This window comes from Camelus bactrianus, chromosome 9, assembly GCF_048773025.1.
Source record: "Camelus bactrianus isolate YW-2024 breed Bactrian camel chromosome 9, ASM4877302v1, whole genome shotgun sequence".
In the NCBI taxonomy this organism is placed as follows: domain Eukaryota; kingdom Metazoa; phylum Chordata; class Mammalia; order Artiodactyla; family Camelidae; genus Camelus; species Camelus bactrianus.
In genome coordinates this window covers 3,644,561-3,666,644 of record NC_133547.1, presented here as the reverse complement: position 1 = coordinate 3,666,644, position 22,084 = coordinate 3,644,561, and positions in this window count along the sequence as shown.

Sequence of the window (22,084 nt, the reverse complement as noted above, 5' to 3'; positions counted from 1 at the left end):
TATAAGTGATGTCATACAGTGTTTTTCGTTCTCTTCCTGGGTTACTTAATTTAGTATGATGATCTCCAAGTCCATTCATGTTGCTGCAAATGGCATTATTTCATTCTTTTTTATGGCTAAGTAGTATGGCTGATATGTAGTGTGTTCTTGATTCGGTCTTCAAATACAAAGTACTGTCTTTTTTTCTTCTTCTTTTTTTCTCAAAGGGGAGTTAGGCTTCCTATAGAATAGCTCTCCCATCCAGCTAGGTTTAGGAACAATTCTGCCGTCACACTGAGTATTTAAGAGTATTGGAACCAGTGACACCTGTCCTTCACAAACACACTGGGGGAATCTAGGAGTCAGCTTTTACATATTAACAACTTGGGCCTTAAGTTACATGTTAACAGTACCTGAAAATCATAAATCATTTTATCTTAATTGCCCAGCAGTCATTAGGGCAGAGAAATTTTTTTTTTTAATCTTGTAGTTTCCAAGGATGGTCGTAATCAAGTTGTGAATAATTTTCCCAGGGGACAATCAAGCGTGCCCATGTTTGAGTTTTCTAGGCTGATCCCTGACCTCTGTCTCAGAGAGCCAAGCCAGGACCGGCCCGTGGCCGCATTGTATTCATTTTACCACCAGAGGGCGCTCCGACACCGCAGGCGCGGACGAAGCCCGCCTTGCAGCCGGAGGGAGTGAAATAATCAGCGTTGCTGGTGATCTTTTAAATGACTCACCCCTGAGTAAAGCCGAGGACCTGAGTACAAACAGAAACAGTCTCAATGCACTATGGTATTAGTTACCAGTTAGCAAAGTAGTAACGTTTGGCAATCTTAGCCAAACAATAAGAAATGCAAGTTAAAGGATCCTTTTGTTCTCTTGGGTTGGGGGGTGGGGGGCACACCCTCTTGATTGCGAAAACCCAGTGATTACCAGCAGAGGGTAAAGCCATTTCAGAAGTTCAAGTGGCAGCTTTGGAAATTAAGGAAACAATCGCCCACTTGCTGAATAGGTGCTGAATCCTTGCTCAGGGTTTTAACGCGTGACTGCACGTTTGTGCAGGTGATTCTGGTAAATGATTCAAGTCTAACTACGGGAACAGAGGTTTTCAATGTTACCGGATAAAATGTGTATTTAAAGACACAGCTAGCAATTAACTTCCTAGTTTACAAGGAAGGAAGGGAGGGAGAGGAAGAAAACACCAGCTGTCCACTAGTTCGTGGCTGCATTGTTCCACCAGGAGTCTGACTACCCAGGAGTGAGTCAGGGGTGGAGAAAGGGCTAGGTTTACTGTCCCCGCATAGTTTTCCTCAGACAATCCCGTTTGGAGTCAGTTATAAAGAAAGTTGCAGCTGTCGATCCTGGTGGAAGAACACTTTAGGGAAACAACATGGACTGTCATCCTGACCGCAGGATCCTCTTCTAGTCCAGCTCACTGTAATACCATCATACCTAAGAGAGTGTCTGAGACCCGTAGACATGCAAAGGATGCTTGGCAAATAAACGTGCTGAGTCAGTTAAAGCAGAATTCCTTTCACCTGTCGGCGCTATGATCCTTGGAAACAATCTCATGAGAGGTGAGTTGGAGCTCAGTAGATTTTCTCGGACGGTGATTGTCGAATATAGACAGCCTCCCTCCATCACGCAGTGGAAAACGCGTTCTCCGTGCTAAGTAGCAGTGAAAAGAGTGGGCATTCTGGTCCTTGACTTAAATTTAGATGCTGGTGTTATTTTTATTAGATCCTCTACTGTTGAGAGATCCTGAATTTCAGGCTATCTATCAATATTTGAAAGAACTATCATTTCCTATTTAATTGTGTGTTAACATAGATACAAATCTTGTCATGTCCCTTTAGTGTCTGGGGATGATCCGTGATGTTTTCTTCTTCTTCGCTCTGTTAAGATGATAAATTTCATTAATGATTTTCTAATTTATCCATTCTTGCATCCCTAGAGTAAACCCCACTTGGCCAAGGTGTTTGTTTGTTTGTTTGTTTGTTTGTTTGTTTTTTAATGAGCTGCTGAGTGTTGTTCACTTGTTGAACCACCCTCTCCTGGACCGCAGTGCTGTGGGCAAATTATTTGATGCTAATCTGACTTTTTTTCCTTCTAAGCTAACTCGATTTATTGCTTAGATGTGTAAATAGTAATTTTCCTAGAATGTGTCTTACTGACGACTTCTCAGCTGATTTCCTAGACACATGCTTGGCCCTTCCCTTTGAAGACCCAAACCTTTTCTTTCAGGAACGTGTATTAGATCACGATTTTTATTACTCGCTTTGTTCCATTGCTTTGGTTTTCTCCTTCAGCTGTTTCTGTTCCGGTATTTTGGATCTTTGTCTCTCCTTGATTTCTTTCACTTTCCATTGAATAGTTTTTCTTTTAAATAGTTTTAATCCCCTCATTCATCTCCGATTATTTCCTTCTTTCCATCATCAATATCACTTACAATATTTTCTGTGGGTCTGTCCATTCCTTACAGCTTAGTCAATGTCTTGTAAATGATGTTTTGTAACTGTCTTTTTTTTTTTTTTAAGTATCTAGTCCTTTTCTGACCCTTGTCAGTGCCTTTTGACGCCATCTTTCCCCCCACCCATCTCTTTTCTGAGGTGTCCTAATTTTTGCACAGTTGCCCTTTCATAGCTGCCTTTGTTTCCTTACTGTGATGTAGAATAAGAGATACCTGTTTCTCGGCTGAGCCCATGTGCTCATGCTCCAGAATTCACCAGAGTTCACTGAGTTTTACTGACAATGTCGTCTGTAGGTAATTTTCTTTGCTGAGTTTGCTGTTCTTTGGGAGAGTTTTTTTTAATGAAGGAATTGGGGAGATTCAAACACAAGTCATTCTTACCTCTCCTAGATGCATCCATTATTCCTTGAAAACGTGTTCGTGATTTCCATTCACTCACTCAGCGATTTACGCGCTGCGTACCTACCTGTGCACACGTGGTTCGGCCGTGCAGGTGTGGGACGCTTGCGGGCCCGAGGCAGCAGCCAGGGGCATACAGCAGGTGCCGGCTGCGCGTCGCAGAGCAAAACCACCACTCGTGTTTTCTCATCAAATCAAAGGCTCAGGAAGAGGAATGTAAACAGTCGGCTTGCAGCACCCCCACCCCGCTCCACCCTTTCTAGAGCTCTCTCCCTGTGCATTTCGAACATCTGGGTGTTGAGTCAGCCAGTCCTGTCAGGCCGTGGCTGTCTCCCAGTCCGTCCAACGTGTGTCGCCCCCGTGGCCCACTGCAAGTTCTGGATCACAGGAGGCGTGGAGAAAAGTCTCCTGAATTAGGAGGCAATTTAATTAAGCGACTGTGGGAAAATAAGGCTTTGCCTTTTGCTCGGAACCAGGGTTTCTCAGTCTCGGGGCGCAGTTGACATTTGGGAGTGGCCCGTTCTCGGTGGGGGAGCAGCGGAGGGGCGGGGGAGCTGCTCTGGGCGTTGCCGGACCCCCGGGTCCGCGCGCCAGCAGCGCCCCACCCCCAACCGCACCAACCACGAATGTCTCCAGACATTGAGACTCTCCTGGGCAGGAGGCTGTACTAAACCTCTCCTTTTATTCTGTGGGGTTTTAAAAATGTTTTATTTTATTTATTTGCGGGGGTTTTTTTGTTTGTTTGTTTTGGGAGGACGTTATTAGGTTTATTTATTCACCTTTTAATAAATGGAGGTACTGGACATTGAACCCAGGACCTCGTGCGTGCTAAGTACACAAGTACATGTCTACCCTGAGCTACGCCCTCCCTTCCCCCACAGCAAACAACTTGCTTTTGAGCGTGTCTTTTATTTGCAAACCATCTGATCCAGAGCCTGCACCCTCACCAGCCCCCCTCGTTGGGCTGTGACACGCTGAGCCGCGCTCTCTGCCCTGCTCACCCCATGGCCGGGTACCAGACGCCCAGGAGCTGTCCCCATGCCCCAGAATCTGAAACTATTCAAACTAAACAAGCCTGAGTCTCCTTACACGGCCCCCACCTGCCCCTCCCCAGAAGGAAACCGCAGTACGGCTCTTGCCATGGTCCCCTCCCCAACCCCGGCCCTGCCCCGTGGCCTGCTGTGCCCTCTCCTCCTGGGACCTGTGAATGTAATTGTGCTGTTTTACCGCTGCCATTTCTGACACCAAGTGTGGGGTCTCCTCCTGCCCATGCTAACAACCAGTTCTCCAACTCTTCAGGCCCCAAATGCGCGTTCAGTTCAGCTCCGACACTGTGTACCCACCCAGAGTCAGCGGCAGAACCCGTGGTCTCCGGGTTCGGCCCCACAGACCACTTCCACGTCAGATGCCAGTTGCAAGTCCCAGGTCGCCCCCTGGACTTCTGACCAGCTGGCTGTAAACAAGGGCTTCTGGCGACCCTTCCTCAGGCTCAGCAGTTTGACAGAACGGCTCACAGAACTCAGGACAGGGCTTTACTGATTACTGGTTTATTATAAAGAGTACAATTCAGGTGCAGTCGCTATGGAGAGCAGTACAGAGGGTCCTTACAAAGCCAAAATTAGTTACGCTATGATCCAGCAATCCCACTCCTGGGCATGTATCTGGAGAAAATTCTAGTTTGAAAAGACACATGCACCCCAGTGCTCATAGCAGCACTGTTTACGATAGCCAAGACATGGAAACAACCTAAATGCCAGTCAACAGATGTGTGGATAAAGAGGTGGTGTATATACATATAAAATATAAAATGGAACATTATGCAGCCATAAAAAAGAATGAAATAATGCCATTTGCAGCAACATGGGTGGACCTAGAGATGATCATACTAAGTAAAGTAAGTCAGACAGAGAAAGAAAAATATCATGTGATATCACTCATATGTGGAATCTAAAAAAAAGGTGATACAAAAGTACTTATTTACAAAACAGAAATAGACTCACAGACATAGGAAACTAACTTAGAGGTCACCACAGCAGTAAAGGGGGTGCAGGGCTGAATTAGGAGTTTGGGATTAACAGATACACACTACCATATATAAAACAGAGAAACAACAAGGTCCTACCGTACAGCACAGGGAACTATATTCAATCTCTTATAATAACCTATAATGGAAAAGAATTTGAAAAACACATGTATGTCACTATGCTGTACACCAGAAACTAACACAACATTATAAATCAACTATACTTCAATTTTTAAAAATCAATTACATCGTCAGGGTTATGTATCTCTACCAGCCAGTGGTTCATTGTCACAAGTTTGTTCAGCAAACTCACCTTCGTTTCACAAACGTGCGTCACAGCTTTCAACCACCAGAATTTTTCTCAACAGACGTTCTAACACAGCTGTCTGTTACTAACAGTCATGGTTGCCAGTTTTCAAGCTTATAATCCTTGGGACTACTTTGAAAAAAATCTATAGATGTTGTAAAGTGTATTATCGTTTACGATGGCCAGTTATGGAATAAATGTGTTTGGGGCGCTAATCTAAATGTACTGGGTGTGTAATTATTTGTTAGCTTTTTTTCTTCCCTATCTACACAGAGACGAATGACTAACCCAGGGCTTATGTGTTAAAGATTGTCCAGTGGGGGAGGGTGTAGCTCAGTGGTAGAGCACATACTTAGCATGCACAAGGTTCAGTCCCCAGCACCTCCTCCAAAAATACAGAGACCTGACTACCTCCCCCTTGCTGCCACAATAAAATAATTAAATAATATAATAATAAATTGAACTTTAAAAAAAAAAAAAAAAAGATTGCCGGAAGGTTTTTTCAGCAACTGCACTCTGAAACCTTCCACCTCTGCTTTCAGACCACTGATTTTGATCAAGGCTAGGGTTCCTTATTCTCCTTTCTTACTTCCGCAGAATGAATATGCCCAGAGGTGATGGCAGGAGACATGCATCTGATAGAGACCAGCCCTGCCTGGTGTGTTTCATATTCTTCGAGCTTGAATAACCACAGCAGGTCACATTACTGAGCAACTGACCATATGACCTAAGTCCTTTAGGTGCGTTAAGTCCTTCATCGTCAGTAGATCTGTGAGTTTGTGGTATCCCCAAGAGCTGACGTGATCAGCCCCAGGTTGCTCCCTGTCCCCTGTCGCTCTGTAACAGATGTCTCAGAATCTGAAAAGCTTAATTTAAAACAATGATGAATTCTTACGTCCTGAGGGCCAGCTGGGTGGCTCTCTGGCTCTGTGCCCTGGGACAGCACTATGTCCCAGTCATGCATGTAGATACATGCATTTGTTTTCATATTCTTTTTTGTTAAAGGTTACTACAAGATATTGAATGTAGTTCCCTGTGCTGTACCGAAGAAATCTGCTTTTTCAATCTACTTTTATATATAGCGGTTAACATTTGCAAATCTCAATGTAAATCTTCTTAAAAGGTGAGGAGGTCAGTGTCACTTCCACCATATTCTATTGGCCCCAACAAGTCATTCAAGGGGAGGCAAATAAACACTTTTTTTTTTTTTAAATTGAAGTATAGTTGATTTACAGTATTGTGTTTTGTTTTGTTACAATATTGTGTTAGTTTCAGGTGTGCAGCAAAGTGATTCAGTTATATGTTTTTTAAGATCATTTTCCATTATAGGTTATTACAAGAAAATATTGAATATAGTTCCCTGTACTACACAGTAAATCCTTATTGTTTTCCTATTTTGTGTGTGGCACAAACTCCACTTCTTCTTGGAAGAAGCAGCAAGATGACAGATCTGGGAGGAACTGTCTGCAGCTGTCTTTGCAGAAAATATGCAACAGGCGTTTCACCTTTAAATGGTGGAGACGGCGTTTGAACCGAGGCCATCTCCGTAAGAGCCGTTGCTCCTAACCATGATACTGTTCAGCCTCTCCCTGCACACTTCCAAAGATAGGTCTCAAGGGGCGTCCAGGAGCAGAGGTCCCTCCTCTGAAGCTCAGATTCAAGGCTGAGTGTGATGGGTAATCCAATGTGTCTGCTTGGCTGGACCCCAAGGTGCCCAGACATTTGGTCACACATTATTCTGGCTGCGTCTGTGAGGGTGTTTCTGGAGGAGAGTAGTATTTGAATCTCTAGACTGAATAAAGCAAATTGCCCTTCATAGCAGGGGTGGGCCTCATCTAATCAGTTGATGGCCTGGCTAGAACAACACTGAATAAGAAAAAATTCCTTCTACCTGTCTGCTCTTGAGCTGGGATGTTGGTTTTGTTTTTATTACCCACTGCCTTTGGACTCAGAGTAAAATATTGGCTCTTCCTAGGTCTTGTGCCTGCAGTACTTTGAACTAGAACAACACCATCTGCTCCCCTGGGCCTCCAGCTTAGAGAAGGCAGAACTTGGGGCTCATCAGTCTCCAAGTTGCACAAGCCAATTCCTTATAATAAAATCAAGCTCTCTCTCTAGATATAGATATAAACACATATAATCATGCTCACCATCATCCTGTTAGCTGTCTCTTGGGTGAGCAACTCTTCAAGTGTGGGAGGACAAGCTCCCAAATGTATTCATCTGCTTCCCAGAATACATTAGCCCACGTCCCCTAGAAGTGTCCATTTGCCTCCCAGGATATCCCCAGATGAGCCCTTCATCCTTTCAAAGTGTGTAGCTGCATACCTCACACAACAGCAATGTAATAATTCTAAGAAGAACAGTGCCTTTCTGTTGACCTTTTTATCATGTCCCAGGCATTCTTCCAAATCTTTCAGAGACCAGGCTCTGAACTCTGAATGGGAACCATGACGCTATCACTCCCAGTCTGGAATTTAGAGTGTCTGAGCCCACATCCCCTGCTGAAACTCTCAGTGATCTTAGACTGATGAGCAATTCATTTTCAAGGGCATATCAAGGGTACGCAGTGTAAAATCCTGGAACCCTTGAGATGCCCCGTGCAGACAGGGACTTTGTTTTCTTCATGGCTTTATCTGCAGTGCCTGTAACAGGGCACGATGAACTCTATAAATATTTTCTGAAATCAAAACTACAGTTAGGTACCACCTCTCAAAGTCAGAATGGCTATCGTTGAAAAGTCTACAAATGATAAATGCTGGAGAGGCTGTGGAGAAAAGGGAACCCTCCTACACTGTTGGTAAGAATGTAGTTTGTATGGAAAACAGTATGAAAATTCCTTTAAAAACTGAAAATAGAGTTATCATATGATCCAGCGGTCCCACTCCAGGGCATATATCAAAAGGAAACTCTAATTCAAAAAGATACATGCACCCCAGTGCTCACAGCAGCACTGTTTACAATAGCCAAGACATGGAGGCAACCTCCGTGTCCATCAACAGATGACTGGGTAAAGAAGATGCGTATATATTCAATGGAATACTACTCAACCATAAAAAAGAATGAAATAATGCCATTTGCAGCAACATGGATGGACCTGGAGATTGTCATACTAAGTGAAGTAAGTCAGACTGAGAAAGGCAAATGCCATATGATATCATTTATATTTGGAATCTAAAATATGACACAAAGGAGATTATTTTACAAAGAAGAAATAGACTCACAGACATAGAAAACAAACTTATGGTTACCAAAGGGGAAAGGGGATGGGGGGTCGGGATAAATTGAGAGTTTGGGATTAGCAGATAAAACCTACTATATATAAAGTAGGTAAATAACAAGGTCCTACTTATAGCACAGGGAACTATATTCCATATCCTATAATAAACCATAATGGAAGAGAATATGAAAAAAGTATACATATATATGTATGTACAACTGAATCACTTTGCTGTACACCAGAAACACAATATTGTGCATCAACTATACTTCAATTTAAGAAATAGATAAATAAATGTTTGCTGAGTGTAAGGCTCTCCCCAGTTACCTCTCTGTCCCCTGAAACTACCCGCCGCCGACCACCGACCTCTTTCCCAAAGACCCCTGTCTGCTCTGCCCTCCTCGCCTGGCCTCCTGGTTTCATTCTCACCACCTTGCAGTCTTTTCTCCACCCAGCAAGACTCCTTGAAGCGCAGAAATCAAATGATATCATTTCCAGTTTGAAAAGCATCTCATTGCTTCCCTTCCTACTCTGAACAAAAGCCAGAGAATTTATCGTGTCCTTAAAACTCCTTCCGCGACCTGGCTCCAGCCAGCCGGGGCTGCATCACTTCCTGCCTCCGGGCCATTGTCTCTCACCGGGTCCACTCCACTAGCCTTGGGGCTGCTTTCCATACACGTGTGTTGCATCCCTTTTACGTAGGGTCCTTTTGCTAATTCCTGCCTGTGTTTGGATGTCCAGACTCCCTTAGGATCTTTAGGGATTGCTCCTCCTCATCCTTCAGTTCTCAGCTCAGATTTACCATCTCTGACGTGGCCAGTGCCTGCCAGGTCAGTCTAAAGCAGGACCCCCCTTCCTCCTAGGACCCTCATGCATCCTGACTTTATTGCACTTTTCACATTTGATAGCCTTTTACTCTGTCTGTCTCGTTAGAATGTGGCCCTTGATGGATTATGTCTGTCTTTTTTTTCCCCCACTTTTTTGGGGGGAGGGGTATTTAAGTTTGTTTGCTTGTTTGTTTAAATGGAGGTACTGGGGACTGAACCCAGGACCTCATGCATTCTAAGCACATGATCTACCACTGAGCTATACCCTCCCTACTATGTCTGTCTTTAAAATTTTTTTCTTCCATTTTTATTGAGATGTAATTAACACACAGCCATGTATAAGTTCAAGGTGTACAGTCTAATGATTTGATTTACATGCATTGTGAATTGATTATCACAATGAGTTTGGTAAACATCCATCATCTCCTATAGATACAAACTTAAGGAAATAGAAAAAAATTTTATTCCTTGTGATGAGAACTCTTAAGATTTATTCTCTTCACAACTTTCATGAGAACGGAGGCAGCGTTACTTGTATCTGTCATGGCTGACATGACACCCCTAGTGCTCACTTGTCTTATAATGGAAGTTTGTACCTTTTCACCACCTTCATCCAATTCCCGCTCCCCTCAGCTCCTGCCTCTGGAAACCACAAATCTGATCTCTTTTTCTATGAGTTTGTTTATTTGCTTGTTTTGGGTATATAACTGACCTATTATATGATGTTCGTTCCTGTTACACCACATAGGGATTTGATATTTCTCTACATTTCAAACTGATCAGCAGGACAGGGCTAGCTACAATATATGGCACCGTACAAAGATCTTACATAGTTATTGACTATATTCCCCACGCCGTACATTTCATACCTATGACTCATTTATTTTGCAACTGGAAATGTGCACCTCTTAATCTCTCCCATCCATTTCTTTCCTACCCTAGCCCCTCTCCTCGGGCAACCAACCACCTGTTGATTCTCTGTGTCTATAGCTCTGTTTCTGTTTTATGTTTGTTCATTTGGTTTTGGGGTTTTTTTTATTCCACATATAAGTGAAATCATACAGCATTTGTCTTTGTCTGACTTATTTCATTTAGCGTGAAACCTTCTAGGTCCATCCATGTTGTCACAAATGACAAGATTGCATTCTTTTTTATGGCCGAGTAGTATCCCATTGCATACAGGACCATGTCTGTCTTGTCCCCTGCCTTATCCTATGTGGTTGTGACCATGGTACACAGTTAACACATAACTACTGACGGAAAGAATTATTATCATCTTTATCCATGTCTGGGACAAACGCATTTTTCCATCACAGCCCTCTGGAGGGAGATCTCAGCATGCAAGAGAGAGCCCTCATGGGGCCCAGGTTTGCATATAAAAGTTTGCCTGGTTTCTTTCCTGACACAGCCTGCCCTAGACTCCTGCCCAGAAGTACACAGAGAGCCATCAGAAAAAGGGTGGGGGCCCCCGGGCCAATCCCATCTCTCCCTCTCCAGACCTAAGTTCATCTGAGCAATGACACAGAGTTCTGGAAACCTCTTAGGATCCTCATTCCAGAGAGGAACTGGGTGTGGTGCCAGCCCTGGAGCAGCTCCCAGTCTGCTGGGGTAGACACAGTCTGACTCATAGAAACCAAAGCCCAGGGATAGGTGCTGGGATGGAGCCCATGGCTGGAGATCAAATGTGGGTTCAAATTCTAGCCTTCCTGCCAGCTGCCTGTTTGGGGACATGTCAACCATCTCTCTTTGTGTATCACTATCTCAGTCTTTGCAATGAGGCTTGTTTTCTCCCCAGGGGCAAGTGCTTTTAAGTGTCCTTCTAGACTCTGGGTGATAAAGAAGCATCTTCCCTCGTGCAAGATCATAAGGCTACCTGCTGGCCAGATGAAATTATGTTGCCAGCTTCTGACTCAGTAATAATTTACATTGTACATTACAAAGGATACAACGGTGGTCCTATAAGACAAAAGGTTACAAACTGGTACAAACTTGCAGTTATAAAATAAGAAAGTCCTAGGGGTATGAAACAGATGGTGATGGTGGTTAACAAGTCCACATCCTGTGTTTGAAAGTTGCTAAGAGAGTACATCTTAAAAGTTCTCATGGCAAGAAAGAAAAAAAGAAAATTGTAACCGTATGGGGGATGGATGATAACTAGACTTATTGTAGTGATCATTTGCAATATGAACAAATATTGAGTCATTACACTGTACACCTGAAACTAACATAATGCAATTGGTCAATTCTACTTCAGTTTTTTAAAAAGAAAAGAAAATGAAAAGGATTGTGACAAGGATGGGCCTTGGGGGCGTTATGCAAAGTGAGTGAAGTCAGAGAAAAAAATACTGTATGACATCACTCTTATGTGGAATCTTAGCACTGCTGAGTGGTGGTTACCAGGGCAGAGGGGTGGGGGAATTGGGGGAGATGGTGTTGAAGGGTACAAACTGGGAGCTAGTAGATAAGTAAGTCCTGAGGATCTAACCCACAGCATAGTGACGATAGCCAATACTATATTATAAACTTCAGAGTTGCTAAGAGACTGAGTCTTAATTGTTCCGACCGCAAAAAAGAAATGGCAATTATGTGATGCGATAGAGGTGTTCGCTAACACTGAGGTGCAATCGTTTTGTGATACAGAAATGTATCAAATCTATACTATACCCTATGGTAGCAATTATATTGCCGTGTATCAATGTGTCAAATCAACACTGTTGTACACTTTAAACTTAAACAATGTTACACGTCAATTATATATAAAAAAATTCTTTTTTTGGTCAAATAGGTCCCCCACACATCCCAGTTTTCCAGTTTTCTCCCCACGTCCCTCTGTCTTTTTTCCAGAAATTCACTGCATATACAAGAAAGAATTTAGTGGTTAACAGGCAACAGGATGTCACATCTTTGAGGCACTGTTCTATTTATACATAAGGATATAGATAGATATAGATTCCTTTTCCTATTCTTTTTCATTATAGGCTATTGCAAGATATTGAATATAGTTCCCTGTGCTCTACAGTAGAACCTTGTTGTTCATCTATTTTATATATAGTAGTTATTATTTGCAAATCCCGAACTCCCAATTTATCCCTTCCCACCACCCCACCCCACCCCCAGTAAATATAAGTTTGTTTTCTATGTCTGTGAGTCAGTCTCCATTTTATAAATAAGTTCATTTGTGTGTGTGTGTGTGTGTGTGTGTGTGTGTGTGTTTAGATTCCAGATATGAATGACATGGTATTTTTCTTTTCTCTTTCTGACTTACTTCACTTAGAATGACATTCTCCAGGTCCATCCATGTTACTGCAAATGGCATTACTTAATTCTTTTTTATGGCTGGGTTATATTCTGTTGTATAAATATACCACAATTCTTTATCCAGTCATCTGTCAATGGACATTTGGGTTGTTTCCATGTCTTGACTATTGTGAATAGTACTGCTATGAACATTGGGGTGCATGTATCTTTTCGAATTAGAGTTCCCTCCAGATATATGCCCAGGAGTGGGATTGCTGGATTGTATGGTAAGTCTATTTTTAGTCTTTTAAGGAATCTCCATACTGTTTTACACAGTGGCTGCACCAAACTGTATTCCCACCAGCAGTGTAGGAGGGTTCCCCTTTCTCCACAGCCTCTCCAGCATTTATCATTTGTGGACTTTTTAATGATGGTCATTCTGACTGGTGTGAGGTGATACCTCATTGTAGTTTTGATTTGTGTTTCTCTGATAATTAGCAATACTGAGCATTTTTTCGTGCGTCTATAGGCCATGTGTATGTCTTCATTGGGGAATTGCTTGTTTAGATCTGCCCATTTTTGGATTGAGTTGTTTGTTTTTTGTAATTAAGTTGTATGAGCTGTTTGTATGTTCTGAAAATTAAGCCCTTGTCAGTCACATCATTTGCAAATATCTTCTCCCATTCTGTAGGTTGTTTTTTTGTTTTGCTTATGGTTTCCTTTGCTGTGCAAAAGCTTATAAGTTAAATTAGATCCCATTTGTTTATTTTTGCTTTTATTTCTATTGCCTGGGTAGACTTGGGGTCTCTCTTATAAGAGTACTCATCTTATTCATGGGACTCCCACTTTATGAGCTAATCACCTCCAAAGGCCCAGACCCAGATACCAGCACATTGGGGCTAAGGATTTCAACATATGAATTTAGGGGTGGGAGGGAAGACACAAACATTCAGTCTATAGCAACAGAAGTTCTCCATTTTAAGATTGCCCAGTTTATTGTGGAGTTTGTATTTTGCATACTCAAGGTGAGAATTTAGTTTTAAATAAACCTTTAATATTAAAAAATTGTCCAATTTACCACTTTTAATTTGGATGCGATGCTTCTGCATCCTGTTTAAGAAACTGTTGCCAATCCCAACATCACAATGATGTCTTATTTTTGAATATGTATTGTTTTCTCTTTCACAGACCCAAGAACCATCTGGAAATCTATTCGGGGATATGGTCTGGGGTAGGGGATCACTGGGAAAGAGAGGAGGGGAGGGAGGGAGGGATGAAGGAAGGAAGGAAGGAAGGAAGGAAGGAAGGAAGGAAGGGAAGAAAGAAGGAAGGAAGGAAGGGTTCTTCCTTGCCCCACTGCAATGCTGTGTGTTTGTTCATAAACCGAGTGGCTCTCTGCTTGTGTATTCGTCTCTGAAATCTGTGTTTCGTTTCATCCATCTGTGCATCTGTCTTTGTGGCAATACTGCATTATCTGCCTCATTTCACACCGCAGTCTCTCTGTCACTCTGGATGCATCTGAATTGGTCTTCCCGCTCTTCCCTGAGCACACGGGAGGAGTCCCCCTCCCTCAAGGCATGTGTCTGGAATGTTCCGCCTTCCTTGGACTCTGGTTTCTCTGCATCCTTAAGCTCTCAGGCCAAATGTCATGCCTTCAAAAGTCCCTTCCACTCAGCCTAAATCAGACCCCCCCATCTCCTCCAAATCCTTTTAGTTCTTTAGCCAGAGTGTAGGGCTAGTGTAGGTGGTTGCTTACTCACTGTCTCTCCTTGGATATGTGCTCGCAGAGCAGCGAGCGTCTTGGACTGTTCACTTGCCCTAAGACACTGCGTGGACCGGAAGACAGTCTCCTGTTCCATTTCCAGGTTGAGTGTGCACTACCCGCACTGTCCGCTAGAGGGAGACCTAACACGGACGCGACCCGACCCCACAGAGCCAGCCAGCTCCGCTTTGAGTTGTTTTTGTGCGTTTTCGACTGGCCAACGCCTTTTAACTGCAGATTTATTTTTTTTATACTTTTTGGGGGGGTTGGGGGGGGAGGTAATTCGGTTTATTTGTTTATTTTCAATGGAGGTACTGGAGATGAACCCAGGACCTCGTGCACGCTAAGCACACACTCTACCACTGAGCTATCCTCTCCCCGCGTTAACTGCGGGTTTAGAAAGTGAGACCGCAAGTGGTGAGCGCCTAGGTTCAGCCTTGGCTGGCCTGAAACGAGGTGTTTGTACGGAAGCCTCTTGTGCTCCCGGCCTGACGCGAGGCCCCAGAGGGCGTGCAGAGGTTACCTGGGCCGGGTGGGCGACCCAGAAGGTGACGCGCTCTCCTGGCCGCAGCCTGGCTCAGGATCTCTAACAGCAGGTATGCAAGACCTACCCTGGGCACACAGACGCTGGGTTAAATCAATCTGGGCCTTCAAGCCTTCATTTAAGGCGGGGGCGGGGGGAGTGGTGATAATTAGGTTTGTTTATTTTAGTGGAGGTCCTGGGGATTGAACCTAGGCCCTCGCGCGTGCTAAACAAGCACTCTACCACTGAGCTACACCCTCTCTCTGCACCCACTGCGTGTCTGTGTGTCTTTGACTCGCACCACACACACTCTTTTTATCTGTGACTGGGAGCCACCACACTTGTGATGCCTGCCTCTGGTCTCCTCCTAGAAGCTCAGTAGAGAAAGGCATCTGTATTCACTTGTCATTATCAGGCTCCTTGCCTGGCAGATTATAAATAGCTGGTTAAAACGCACTCGTCCTTATGTGGTTTGACTTGGCAATATATTTACCATGGTAGAGGATTCAGAAAATACACAAAAATGGGTGGATAGCGAAAGATAAATCTCTCACCCATACCAGGGTTCCAGCAGTCCAGTCCTCCTTTCCCTCCCGTCTGAACTAATTTCTTATATCTTTCTAGAATTTTCCATGGCATGTTTCATATAATATTGATATAGATTATATACTGTGTAATAATTAGCATGTCCTGACATGGAACCATTGTTCTAAGGACTTTCCACGCCTTGAGCCATAGAAGCCCTACACAGTTACAATTTTAAATAAGTAATATGTTAATGTGTTTACAGCTTTAGGTTTATACACATCCCTGAAGCAGTTTCCTTTCTACACTGTACCTTACATCTCTTTATTTTTGCCCTCCTTTGGAAGTCACCAGTTTTCTGAGTCTCTTGTGGGCCCTTCCAAGTGTTTAAGCAAACAAAGGAATACCTATTCTTATTTTTATGTTTCCTCACACGGAAGGTTAAATTCTCATACGTGTTTCTGCATCTTGTCTTTCTCATTTGACTATATCCTGGAAGATTTTCTAATTAGGTAACTAGAGCTTCCAGATTCTATTTTTTTCATTTTGGGGGTTAATTAGATTAATTAATTAATTTTTAATGGAGGTCCTGGGGATTGAACCCTGGACCTCATGCATGCTAGGCAGGTGCTCTACCGCTAAGCTACACCATCCCCCTCCCCAATTCTATTTTTTCAGGCATGCAAAATGTTGCATTATCTGAAGGAACCCTAGTTTATTTGTCTGGTGCCTTAAGACGGAGACTAATTTCCATCTGATAAGTACATTTCGCAGGGGAGTTTTCCAAATCAGATCGATTTCCTTCCTTCCTCATCCCCACCCCTGCCATGCAGCCTACGTCTTCAGAACAGAAGACTTCAGTCTATTTTGCTTAAGCACGACTAAAGTCACCATCTGTTAATCCAATCTGCGTCCTGAGGAGAAGCAAAATCGTCTCAGGGGCGTGAAACCTCCATTGGGCTGCCAGGATTGGGGGATTCCTGAGGGTCTGCTGCGGTGTGGAGGGGAAAGCCTCTACCTATGTGGGCCTGGCTTGCAAATGATAGGCATTGCTTCTCAATCTAAGAAGCAGAGGAGGAATTTAACGGAAGGCCCCTGCATTGAGTAAATCACAGAGTGCATGGGAAAGGCTGGAGAATAGGAATTTGGCAGGAAGCCAAGATTAGACAGCAGAGAGAATGTTCAGTCACATGCAGCCACCCCGGGCTGGGGAGAGGTACCGCCACCAGCTCCAGCGGTCACTCCCTCTTCTCAACACTAAGCCAATGACATCTTGGCCCTTGCAACTGTGCTTTTAATTTCCCTGTGTCCTTGCCTCTTTCCTGCCTCATTCAAAGTCCCAGGAGGAAGCATTCAATTGCCTGCTCCCCACTTTCTGGGACGGCGGAGTAGGAGGCAGGTCTAGCTGCCTTAGTCTTCCCAATAAATCAGACACCAGCTCCCACTAGTGTGTCTGCAATGAGGAGTTACCCACCCTCCCACCCCCCAAAAATAAGTTGAGGGTTTAAATGCTGGGAAGTCCCCCAAATACCAGACCTGCTCTGTAGTATTAATGCTGACACCAAAGACCAGAGAAACCCGTTCACGGAGCGGGAACCCTGGAGAACCACAGATGTCTGACAGCTTTAGGAACGGTAACTTCCTATTTATTCAGAGTGGGTTTTTTAAAATTAAATTTTGTCAAATATTCTGTTAGCACATATGGGATGATCACACAATTTTTCTTCCTACTTGGCCCTGTTCGTGTGATAAATCTCATTAATGGTTTCTGAATATTTAGCCATTCTTCCATTCCTAGAATAAACCCCACTTAGTGAGGAAGGGTAGAGCTCAGTGGTAGAGCGCGTGCTTCCATACCCGAGGTCCTGGGTTCGGTCCCCAGTACCTCAGTTAAAATAAATAAATAAATAGGCCTAATTACCTACCCCTCCCCCCAAAAAAGTTAAAAAAAAAATCCTGGACTTGCATCACTGCTGTAACTTTCCTGCCTTTAAAAAAATGTTACACTTTGTCACAAAGTATTATTTTTAAAAATACTGCTGGAATCTGTATGCTAGGACAGGCTTGCACAGGCTAATAAACAGAGTGTTGTTGAACTCAGGTCCGGCTGCTCACTGCGCTCGAAAGCCAACGGTTGGAGAGGCAAGTGTCGGTAGAGAGGAAAGGTGCCCACAGTCTGGGGAGATGGTGGACTCAGTGTCCAAGAAAACCAACTCAGAAGATTCTGCTCAGCCATGGAAGTTTTAAAGGGAAACGTGAAAGTGATCTTAATTCTTGAGGCAGGGGGTCAGAGCCCTCGCCGTCCCTCCACTGGGTGCAGGCTTGTCCACTTCCACTCTTCTCTTTAAATGCTGTCTTGTCCACACAGCCTGTTCACGAGATGAGTGAAGGGAAAGCTGGGGAGAGAGCTGGTCATCTATTCATTACTTACTCTTCATTCTCATACTTTTGATCTATGGAGAAAACCAACCGGTGAGGCAAGGTACTGTGTGATCAGAAGATTTGAAAAGTGCTTGGGTGGGGGGCAATGAGTAGGGTAGGGAGGCGCCTGATTTAAAAGCGAGTTACAATGTAGCTCTGCTAAACTGAAAGGCAAAAGGAGTGTCAGCTGAAGGCAGTTTCCTGCGAAGAGCTTCTTACAAGCGGTCCTTTCCTAACACATTTTAAGGCTGTGCTATCCCATGTGACGTCTCCGCTGAGTGCTTGAAATGTGCGTGGTGGGGCTGCAGAACTGAATTTTAAATTTTATTTATGCATAATTTAAATCTAAAGGTGGATACTTGGTTCAGCTAGCAGATATCTTTCAAGAATGTTTGGACAACTTGAACATGTGACTTTGCCTTTTCAACTGTCCATTTTATGAATTCTACCTGCAGGTGCCACATTTCCCTTGAAACCTTAGCCTCCAAACTGAGATGGGCTCTAAGTGCAAATAGCCACTGGATTTTAAGGAGAATACAGGCCACCACCATCACCATGGCCAACAAGAAAGTCTTACTGAGTTTTTTTTTCCAGAAAAAAAATATAAAACATATTGACCAATTAGGTTAATTATAATATGCTACTAAAGTTCACTTCATCTGTTTCTCTTTTTGCTTTTTAAAAATGTGACTATTAGAATAAAAAAGAATAAAATAATGCCATTTGCAGCAACATGGATGGACCTGGAGATCATCATTCTAAGTGACGTAAGACAGAAAGAGAAAGGAAAATGCCATATGATGTCACTTATATGTGGAATCTAAAAAAAAGGGACTCAAATGAACTTATCTACAAAACAGACAGATTCACAGACATAGAGAACAAACTTATGTTTACCAGGGGTTAAGGGGGATGGGAAGGGATAAACTGGGAATTTGAAAATTGCACCCCTTGGGGAGGGAGGGAAATGTTAGCTCTCTTGATTGTGGTGGTGATTTCATGGGTGTAGACATCTATCAAAAGCCACCAAATTGAAAACAGAAGAAACAAATCTGGCTACTAGAAATGTTTAAACTACATTGGTGGCTCATGTTGCATTTCTATTGGACAGCGCTGCTCAAAGGGAGGCAGAAATGCATTTATCCATGTGGTGCTGGGTGGTGTAAGAACCAGAGGAGCCCAGTCAGAGGGGGAGGGTTGCTTAGATACTGAAGATTCTAGGGGTGTGCTTCTGAGGGTGGGCTTGTGAGGCAAAGAGAGCACAAGGAACTGAGTCACTCTGAGGATTCCTCTAGTTCCATCCAGCAAGTGTGGATCTGGCCCAAGTCCATGTCAGTGATGCTTGGATAATTCCACTCTCCATACCCAAACATTCTTTGAAAAAAAAAAAAAAAAAAAGAAGGTTCAGGGTATTAACGAGCTTCCGTTTCCCTCTCCCTCTCCATTCTGAACTCTCCAGTACTTTCCATGGTTCAATTTGTCTGGTTTTGCGCCAGTACCACCTCACGCAGTCACTCGGCTTCCTAAAGAAGTCTTGACACCTGGTAACATACATCCTTCAGCTTTGTTTTTCTTTTTCGAGACTGGCCAGGCTATTCTTTCTTTTTATTTTTTTTAACTACCGTAGTAAAATATATATAACCTAAAATGTGCCCCTTTACCCAAGTCTGAGCGAACAGTTTAGTGGGTTAAGTGCATTCACATGGGTGTGCGATCGTCCCCGCTACCCACCTCCAGAACTTTTTCATCATGGCAAACTAAAACTCTGGATCCCTTAAATACTGACTCTCACCCCCCTTGCCCCCAGCCCTGGGTAAATGCTATTCTACTTTCTGTCTCTATGAATTTGACTGCGCTAAGTAGCTCATGTAAGTGGAATCATACAGTATTTGTCCTTTTGTGTCTGGGTTATTTCACAGCATCAAGTCTTCAAGGTTCCTCCATGCTGTAGCATGTGTCAGAATTTTATTCCTTTGGGGAAATGTACTGCCCAGCAACATGGGACTAATACAGAGATGTATTTCTGTAAGTTGATGAATCTGAGAGAGAGTATAGGAGGTGACAGGACTTGGTGTTTGATTGGATGTGGGAGGATATGGGAAATGAATATCAGTGACAAGTCTTAGGAGTCTGGCTTGAGGGGGAGGGGAGAGCTCAGTGGTAGAGCGCATGCCTAGCTTGCATGAGGTCCTGGGTTCAATCCCCAGTACCTCCTTCAGAAAAATTAATTAAACGAGTAAATCTAATTACGTCCCCCCCCCATAAAAACCCCGAACAAATAATAATAAAATAAAAAAGAATGCTAGCTTATGCAGCAAGATGACAGGTTGTGACATTTATGATGATATGGTGATCTGTGCACAGGAGGGAAGCTCTGTTAATTTTGGTTGAATCTTTTTTTTTTTTTAATGGAGGTATTGAATCCAGACCTCATGCATGCTAAGTGTGCGCTCTACCACTGAGTAGACCCACCCCCTCGGCTGTTAATTTTGGATGCATTGAGTTTGGACCTTTGTGACACCCAGTGGAGGCTCAGTGAGCACCCACTACACGTGTCTGGAGTTCAGACCGTCTGGGCTGTGTATATTCCTGTGGGTCACAGCAGAGGTCACCAGTATTTCCCCCCAGTTTCTTTCCTCTATATTAGAAGATTTATCTGGGTGTATGTTTGCCCAGCTGAAGACTATACTCTCCAGTCTTATACGTGGCCATGTCACTGAGTTCTGGGGTACCCCAGAATGAAGTGGGACATCCAAGGACTGTGTGTAACTTGAGGATCACAGACTTAAAGCGAAAGAAGCATGCTGCCCCTCCCCCTCTCCACTTCCTGCTGGCTGCAGCAACAACACCTGGTGTGATCTGGCTCACATGCGAGGTCCCAAATGGAAGCCCTTTGTTGAAGATGACAGCCCAACAAAGGAGAGTGACTCCTTGAGGCTGAAACAGGAAAATGGGGCACGAGGGGATGGCCACGTCCCAGGTCTCAGCTGAGTCCCTGGGATGCGCCCCGCCAAGAGAAGGTCCTTGGCTTCATGCAGGAAAGAATTCAAGAGCGAGCCATAGTTGAGTAAAAGTTGATTTATTCAGCGATGCACACTGCATAGACAGAGTGGAGGCTGTCTCAGAAGGCCAGAGAGGCCACGAGGCGTGCGGGATTGTTTAGTTTAAAGTAAAAACAGATACACACTCCATAGACAGAGAGCAGGCTGTCCCTAAAGGCAAGAGAGAGCAAGAGGCCGCGGGGCGCAGGGTTGTTAGCTTTTATAGGCTCAGTAACTTCATATGCTAACAAGGAGGGAGTCATGGGAACCCCGATTAATACCTAAGTTGGTAGGAAATGTGGGAGGCCTGGGACTTGGGACTGGTGTTTGAAGTGGGGGTGGTCTTGTGGAATGAAGCCCTTAATCTGCAAGGCCTGAGGACAGGTCCAAGTGGTTAGTGTACCCTGATTCAGAACTGAAGTGAATCACTGGACATGCAGGTGGTGTCCGGAGTTATGGACTGGTTGTTAACAAGGAAGGAAGGAAGGAAGGAAGGAAGGAAGGAAGGAAGGAAGGAAAAGGAAAGGAGAGGAAAGGAAGGGAGGGGAGGGAGGGAGAAAAAACCCACACATTTGGTGTCAGAAGTGAAAAACGGTTCATAATCTGTACCCGGGTGAGCTCCCCCCAAAAAGCCTCTCTTACACAGACTGCCACTAACCACTAAGGAGATCAGGTGCCCACGCTCAGTCAGCTTCTTTCCCCAGTCTCCCCAGCACAGGCTTAATGGGCTTATGAGCAAAGTGACCATGGCGGGCTATACATGGTCTTGCCTCATCAAAGCTTAGAGAGCGTTGTCACTGATGGGCTGATGGGGAGGCCACCTTACTGGGCAGCAGCAGGGCTGGGCCTTCAGTGTGGTATGGTTTCCTAGGGAGACCAGCCAGATACGCGGTCACCTGAGGACCACATTGGACCCCTTCCATCGTGGATTGGGCAACGACTTTCCTGCCTGAAATAATTAACTCCGGGTTATATTTGCTTTCCTTGCCCTCCACATTCCTGCCAACGGCGGCATCTGCACACACGCTGAATGGCCCTATTCACCGTCGTGTTAACCCACACAGTATTGCTTCTGATCAAGGAACTCGGTTTGTTAGTAAGTCAGTGGGCGGGTCCACGTACCCCAATCACCCAGAGGCAGCTAGACTCACAGAACAGAGGCACGGCCTGTTTGAGACGGGATTTCAGTGCCGGGATGGAGACCGCATCTCTGGGGTCCACGTGCTGCTCCGCAGGCGGGGTAAACACTACACGCAGCCAGATTACACAGACCCGGGAACCCTGCGGGTCACCTCTCGGGATCACACCTGATGACTCAGTCTGTAAATGTTTGTTTCCTGTTCCTGC